The 9,048-nt window shown below is 33.7% G+C and overlaps 1 pseudogene; it reads right to left on the bottom strand.

The window, feature by feature from the left end:
• Positions 1 to 2,611: 2,611 nt before the first annotated feature.
• On the bottom strand, positions 2,612 to 8,353 carry LOC107028482 (annotated as a pseudogene).
• Between the last annotated feature and the right edge of the window lie 695 nt (positions 8,354 to 9,048).

A 9,048-nucleotide genomic window follows, 5' to 3' on the forward strand; every position in this document is an offset into this window, starting at 1 on the left:
TATATATATATATATATATGTATATCCTTTTCCTTTAATGTTACTGTGTCGGAACGTAACACTCCGATCCAATTATATCATATCGGAACGTGACACTCCGATCCAATTATATCGTATCGGAACGTGACACTCCGATCCAATTATATCGTATCAAAAAGTAACACTCTGATCAAATTATATCGCGTTGGAACATGACACTTCAGTCCAATTATAACATGTCGAAACGTGACACTCCGATCCAATAATGTCATTAATTTATCATTTATTATAACCACTTTCAATTCATTTATAGTATTTTATCAAGCCTTTTTTATTCAAGGCATCACTTCGATAAAGAGGGTTCAAGATTATAAATTTCACGGTCTCAGAATTTCAGACCAATCACAAAACACACAACAAAGCGACACAATCACACAATCAAGTACATAGAAAACTTCACAATATCATTCAATGTATATCAATCACTATTAAGAGTTTATTATCAAATAGCATATATCATAACCTACCTCCACCGAATAACCGGAGTCAAACAAGTCCATTCCCAATGTTTTTCTTTTCCTCGTGCCTCGCAACGTTTCCAACCTAACAAGTATACAATATTTGTAAGTAGACACACTCAATTGTATATCAAGTTTCAACCTTGATCTCAATTAATAGGTCAAATCCTATATTTCTTGACTTCAAGCCTAAGACTAAGACTATATTCCTCCAAACAACTTAATCCAATGATATTCATATTATATAATGCACTTAATATTTAATTACTTATCTCAATATATTAAAATTTAATTTAGTATATGATAGTAAAATAATAATATAAAAACAAAAATATGAAATGCAAGCCACTGGGTTACGAAAACCAGTGGCACGCTAGCGTCCAGCTAAACTTCAATTATGACCCTTAGTAATCAAATTGATTAACAGTTCCAACCAACATTTTAGTTGATGATCATTAATTGTTGGTCATAACTTTTCAATTACTGTGCACTTCAAATAGTTTTCAATTCCATAATATAATCTACTATTACATTCGACCATTAATTTTTATATTAATATGCAGACCCATATAAAAGCAACACCTCAATCTTCTTATTCCTAACATTATAATAATAACAATATAAATTCATGCCTAACAATTACACCCTCAACCCAAATTTCAATCTTAACATCACTAATGAAATCAATGCCTCAATCAATTGATAATCATTACCCATGATTGCAGGTAGATTATTGCGGCAGTAACATATAGCCAAACGTATAAATACTTTCGCCAACATCACTTTTCCCTTTTTCCCATCTAATTAATATAGTAATTAAAATATTACATCAACTCATACATGAATTAAACGTAATAAGATTATACCTAATGAAGGATGATTTGAGGCTTTCCTCTGCCTCTCGCGTAGGTCTTCTATTTAGTCTTCTTGCCTTTTTTTATTTCTACACTTCTACAGATTATTATTACGCTAATTATAATACATGCTTAATTATAAAACGGAAAAGGGCCTAAAATATCCTCAAAGTATTGGAAATGGTACAAAATTACCCTCCATCCAACTATTGGCTCCAAAATACCCTTCCCACCCACTTATTGGGTCCAAAATACCCTTGTCATCCACCTTTTGATTCAAAATTGACCACTTATTTAACGGTTTTATATTTAAACTATTTAAATATTATTTAAATACATGGTGCTCAAGTATTTGTTATAATTGAACTTATTAATATAATTTATAAATTAATTCAATACCCACCCATTACTAATTAAACCCCTCCAAATTAATAAACCCGTTACATTATTAATGAAACAACAGAAAATCTACTGCCAATTGAGTGTTTTTAAAAATTTGAGGCGAAAAATATCTATAGAAGTAAACACTTCAAGTGTCTAAATAAAAATTAACGATAAACTTAAAAGTCTAACTATGTTCATCTTAATTATTCTTACATCTCAATTATGTAATGTTACTTCATAGGTAACTTTTTTTCAAAATAATATATTAAAAGTTTTAAAACAAATCATAGATATTTATAAAATTATATTTTAAAAAAGTGCATGAATTAATTCGGGATGTATTACTTTTTTACCTTTAATCATAAATTTCTAATTCAATCTTGAAAGAGAATCCTATTGAAAGTGTCCTCCTAAATAAGCGGCTCAACCTAAATTTAATTGGGGCTTCGATTCGGACTCGAATAATTTGAACGTCATTTTCAGGAATCTATAATTTCGTCGTGTTTTAGTAGTGTTTATGACGATTTTGATATTAAAATTGGATTATTAATTGGGTGGGGTTTAGTTAGTAATGAATGGGTAGTAGGTTGGTTTATAAATTATATTAATAAATTAAATTATAACCAATAGTTGAACGCCAAGTGTTTTAAAAAATATTTAAAGAGTTTAATTCTAAAACAATTAAAGAAGTTGTCAATTTTGAACCTAAAGGTGGATGACAAGGGTATTTTGGAGCCAATAGGTGGATGAAAAGGGCATTTTGGAGCCAATAGGTGGATGAAGAGTAATTTTGTACCATTTTTAATACTTCAAAAATATTTTAGGCCCTTTTCCGATTATAAAAATAGGGAAAGTGGTCCACTAACAATTTCAATATTATCTTGTTTAACCACCAACTAACTCAAATCTGATCAAACAGGCAAGATTGGAGTTATACATATCAAATCAACATCCCTCAACCCGTAAAAAAAATTAATAATCGAAGCCATCATTCTATAGTTAGCTTGCACTTTTAATATAAATTATATTACTCAACTTCTTCGTTTCCCAGGCTAATATTTACATGCTAAAATGCAATTCTCAGGCAGGCACGTGTTTTAACAGGTGCAGACAATTACTATGGAGTGAGGACAGAAAACCTTGGGCCAGAAGTGTGAGGTTCTTGTCTTGCGAGACTTGGCCTCAAGCATCCAGACATACGCTGTGAACAAGCCCAACACCCAATGTGGCTCATCCCATCGTTTCGCTGCAAATAGATGTAATTAGTCTAGATCTTCAAATTTCTTAACTAATCCTTCACTGGCTCTTCTAAAGTTTAAAACTTGGTTGCATCTAAAACCCAAAATACAATAATGACCCATTTTTTTTCCTTCTAATAACCATGGTATCTGGACCAGCTTGCACCTCAACTAATTCCTGGGGAAATTGCTACCTCACTTCTCATCATCACTAGTATTGAGTAGCTCTGGTCACCAATGCTTGGACAAATGTGAAGAATTCGTTTAGACTAGTGTTTTAGCCTCTGCTGAGGCTCAAATTATAATACTAAACATATTTCAAGATACAATTTACTTGAAAATTCTCCTTCACATATAAAAGTGTATGGCTTGTTTATTACCACATGTTTCGAAAGTTATTCTTGTTTCTTAAACTCCATGTCCAATCGAACCACCACATAAATTCAAAGGGAGGGAGTACATGTTTATATATACCAACCTTGTCTGGCGCTCCCTTCGATCCACTGATAAGGATTTCTGCCCTGCAAAATGTTTCATATTAGGACCCACTAATAGCATGTTTGGCTAAGCTTCCAAAATCTCTTATAGAGAAGTGTTTTTCAAAAAAAAAAAAAAACTTTTGGAGAGTAGCAATTTGTGTTTGGCTGATCAATTTGAAAATCACTTTTGTCAATATTAGAGCAGTAATGGACTATTACTTGCATGATTCTTTGATTGACAAAATTGAGGATCCTTTTCTACCAATAACGCATCCCATTTTCCCGGGTGGCACATCAAGTATGGACAAGATCTCGTCTTCTAAAGTTTCTCTTTCCACATTGAGGAACTCTGATAAGACTAATCACATTTTCAGCAGAAATGCACCAACATAGTATTGGTTTAAAATGTCTAGAAAATTGATAAGCTACAGACTTTCACAAATTAAAAATCAAAATTCATGTACTATTTTAAATTCACATCTAACACTTCTTGTGTTATATGTTTCATGGGGCAGCTTAATTTTCTACTAACTTATAGGTGATCAAACCCGGCAAAAGTCAGGACAAGGCTCCAATGTCTTAATATAGTCATGAAGGATAAGAACCTTCTACAATTATATAAAAGTATATCCATAAAAAACAACATATATCTTTTGGTACCACTATATGCATTCATAGCCTTGGTGGAGAGTTCGAGATCACCTGGAATAGAAGGGATTGCTGGCCAATCAGCATATTCATTGTCACTAATGCAGAAACACCGACAACAAAGTGAACCACGAACTGCAAGTCTCCACAATGATTCTTCACTCAATTTCTCCATCATCTTATGGAATACGTATGGAAGGAATCGAACATCATCATCAGCTGCACGGACCATCAGCTCAGATAATGGTCGGTAGGTCCAAAACTGAGGATCCTGTATAAAAAGGAACTAAGCAATATAATTCTAGAAGGTACATAAGCCATGATATTGCGTGGAAAAGGGAGTACATAAGCATGGAAAGAAGCTCTATATAGTTAATCTAAGACTAAGATAAATTTGAGAAGTGAAAGGTTGCTGTCAAGTATAACTGAGCATAACCTGAAGCCTTTTGGGCCAGTATGCTATCTAAATGCAATACCATCTATATGTGATCGACAACTATTTGAAGAGCCATGACGTCTAAAGCTTCAAATCGTAGAGAACAGAAAAACACTATGCGATTTCTTCCCTTCTGCCTGTTTAGTTGTGCCGGTGGAAAGTAGCATGTATCTGGTGGAAGGTGAGGTGAGCGCAAGACATCCCAAATACCAGTGTAATAAGAAATAAAAAATAAGCTATTTCAAAGAGGACATAGTTAAGTGGAGCAATAACCAATGCGAATCTTGTCAACCCATCCTCATTTCCAACAGCACCGACATGAGGATGGCTTTCTTTTTCCCTTTTTGTATTCTTTTTATTTGGGGGTCGGAGAGGCATGGTAAGACTTTGGTTTATTTCACACTGCATTACTTCTGGAAGACTAATTGTTGCCAGTTGCCTACTTGGTAATTGTTTCCATATTTTTCTACTACCAAAGTCTTTGAAAACCATCCAAGAACTTTCTCAAAATGCTCATTTCTTCTGTAAGGCTTTAAACTGTTATCTGGAAATGATATCCAAAGCTGCAGGTTCCACATGGTAGGCATGTCAACTGAAGAAAGGAAAAGGTATAACAGAATCCAACCTCCCTCAGAAGGGAACGGACTTCTTTTTTCTCCACGTATGATATACCTGCAATCACATAAAAACGATACAAAGTGAAGTGTTTTAGCAACTTAATCTGTCCATGAACTTCTATTTTAGAACCAACAATGAGAAATTTTCCATAGCAAGCTTTTTTCTAGTGATGATCATCATGAAAGTTCATTGCATTACCTAGGATTTCATGAGCCAAAGCAGTTAGAGAGGAGAGGTGGTTAGAGCCACAAACTCCAGTGGAAGTGCAAAATATATTTGAGGTTATATTGCCAGTGTCAAGAGGAGTACTTGCTGTACACTATAGAATTGTTGCTTCAATTGTTTTCTTCAATTACAATTCGAAGTTATGAACTAACCAGAAAAGAATATTTTCCTTTAAAAGGTTCCTGCTCCTCCCTTTCCCCATTAATTTGAATTTCATTACAGCATTACCATGACAACTTGAAATATGCATATTGGTTTGTTCCCTAGTCAAAACTTACAGAACAATATCTTCCCAATGCCATCTCTCAAAACGCATGATTAGCATAATGTTGAAAAGACATTCCTCAAAGAATGAGATGCACTTCAAAGAAGAAATTTGCAATTCTTTTCATTGTCTTTTTATGATTAAAAACCATAAGAGCAAACATAATCACTACCAAATCCTAGATGATGTCTTCTGTTTTTCTCAAAACCAAATCAAAACGTTTCCAGGAACCAAACTGATTCTTGCATTTAACCACTCAACATTCATATACTTAATGCAGTCACCACATGGGAAAAGATAAATAGAAGCAGAACAGGGACATAGTACCACAATAACGTGGATCTGCAAGAAGGCGCACAAAAGAGATATGGCCATCTAGTGAGCTCTTCTTCCCCAACTGTTCCTCAATCAGATAATAAGCTATCTGTACAACATAGAAAGATATGCAGTCAATGTGATATAGAAGCAACTTTGTTTCTCTGTCGGAAGTAAGTTAATATTCAGGAGTGATATGCATTAAATAAACCACATTTGGAATAAAGAATCAGTGAGAATGATTCATTTAATAATCCGAGAGAGAGTTTTACTGCACAGAGGAAGCAGTAATCATCATAGCCAGCAACTAAAAAGAAAAGTGTCTTTGACGCCAAATCACCATATAAAGGTCCTGATTTTTTTCCCCCAGATTTCATCATTTGAGCATCTTCAAAAATTACATACAATCCCCAATCAGTTAGAAGTCACAAAAATGGTGCAGTAAATTTAACAAACAATAGAGAGAAACAAGCAGAGCCAGTGTAGAAATCAAAACTATCACGGCTGGAAATCAGCACAATCCAGCTGAACGATAATAAACAAATATCATAAATATGAGGTCATAGAAGGGAAAACATGCAATGAGTATAAAAGGGCCGGGTTAAGCAGCTAGAGAGTAACGTGTGAATCACTTATTACTTTAGTTAAAAGGAATTTCACAGGATAACATGAGAAACTAGTAGTCAAGTAGCTCGAAAGAAAGTACCAGAAGCTAACCTGAGTATCCATAACATTGTGCAACTTGATACCAAACTAATAGAATAATGCCTGAAAAAGAAAGAGATAAAACATGACAAAAATGATAAAAGAGGGAAGGAGAAACAAGAGGAGGCTAAAAGAAGTTCTATAAGACCTCACTATCCCGTTTGCAGTCGTGGATAACTTTTGTGACATAAACAGATTCAAGAGCAGGCTTACAAGCGTTAATCAACTTTCTCCCACCGCGTATTGCATCAACAAAGTAGATAGCGTCCGGAAAAGCAAGCTATTAATTTAAATGAGGAAAGGTCATAATCCATACTTAATCAAAAAGAACGTAAATTTCTACCAAAATACCGATAAAAATGTGAAACTAAGCATGGAAGCACCTAACCAACCAAGACAATCAATTTAACCTCACAATTTATACACTAGATTGGACTAAGGATGCCGAAAAGACAAGTTTTTACCAATGCCCTCGGTCACTGGATCCATTAATTTTGGAACAGAGCAGGTATTTGATTTGGATGCATAAAGTCTTAAAGAGGACTATATCTACGGGTTTTACATTTTTTGCATTGTCAGGCAACGAAAGATTAGGAGATAATTCTCTGGATGTCTGCAACTTATACAAACTTATTCTTCAAGAAGTGTATCAAACTACCAATGTGTTTTTGCTTTGCAAGAAAATATATGTATTAAGTAAAGTTACTCATAATAAATTTTACAAAGCTACTGCTGAATAACATCATAATATCGAAAATCAAGTGAAGCACAAAGTTGGTATCTACTCAGAACATGTGAGAACTGAAAAAGAACCTGCACAATACAGAGAGTTCCATATCTACAGAGGTCAACACCCTCGCAGTCAAGTCCAACAATCATCTCATTTTTTGGAGAAGGGTAGAGAAATGTGGCTGGAAGTTGAGATTCATGGCTGATGATATAAATGGGGACTGGTTTTAAAACTACTTCATGATCAGCATGCCTACCACCTGCTCAAATGCATGATAGGTCATAAGAATATTGACCTGGAACTAACCTCACCATCCAAAAAAACAAAAACTAATCACAAGAAAACAAAACTCAAAAATGACAAAAGAATATATGATCATCAGGATATGAACACATGCCAGTTGACTTGTGCCGAAATAGCAATTACTGATTGTAGTATGCAAAAGATAAATTATGGAAGCATATAGCAACAAAATCAAGAACCTAGCCTCAAAACTGTTCTAAAACCATAGAATCATAGAAACTCTAACAGAGTTGGTGAAGTTTTAGAAAGAACAAAAACCAAAAATGGTAAGTCGAGAATGATAATAAGAAAGAAACATCACCCTCGACCAAATCCCCACCACCGTCTACCAACCACTGAAACAGAGTAAAAACCCCATTTGCAAATTTCCGGTAGGGTAAAATACAAAATCTCAAACCTCAAGGTAGCTATATGAAACGAACTGATATCCACCCACTACACCAATAAACCCAAGAAAAGTCCTAACCATTCCCAAAACCTCAAATTAACAACACCAACACATATTGGGTGATAGAAAAGACCACCTGAATTGGAAGATGGCAGAGGAATGTAAGTTAGATGAGAAGTAGATGCTAAAGCCATTATAAACACCAACGAAACAATCAGTTTTTAACGTTGAAACATACACATTCAATATCCATAACTACTGATAGTGTTCAATCGATACCACGACAGAGAAGCGGCCTAAATACCTGCAGAATAATGTTCTTTTAGCCCCTTTTCTATCTGCATGTTAGGCCGTGTTTTAAGATGGTGATGATTTGAGTTTATAAATAATCATTTCAAATTTTTACTTCACATTTATATTTGTATAAAAGACTAAGGTTTCATTTGAAAAAGTTATATATATATATATATAACAATGTATAGCAGATAAAAGAATTATATGAAAGAATTATTAGTAAATAGTATTATTGATCAACAAACCTTTATAAAATAATGTGCATAGCTGTCGTTTAGTTTGAATTCAAGGTACAATGAAATTAATTATGATAGAATAAGTTGTGATGAATTATTTTTTATTGAGTGATTTATTGTATTTAAAATAATTAATTTTGAGGATAATTTATTTGTTTACAAAAATGTCCTCCATGAATATTAAAAGTGATGTAACAAAAGGGTTGAAAAAGATATTTTTGTCATTTACTTATTTTATTTTGGAATAAGTTATCCCGGGATAGGATTACTATACCACCAAGGGGAGGTATAACTTATCGCGATACTAATTATTAATCCTCGGATAAATTCTCCCGAACTTACCAACCTAACAATAAATTAAGTGGTACTAGAATTTAATCTCATGATTATTTGATATTATCCTTCATACTAAACAACCCCTAAACATTTATTT

The sequence above is a fragment of the Solanum pennellii genome, chromosome 1 (genome assembly GCF_001406875.1).
Source record: "Solanum pennellii chromosome 1, SPENNV200".
In the NCBI taxonomy this organism is placed as follows: domain Eukaryota; kingdom Viridiplantae; phylum Streptophyta; class Magnoliopsida; order Solanales; family Solanaceae; genus Solanum; species Solanum pennellii.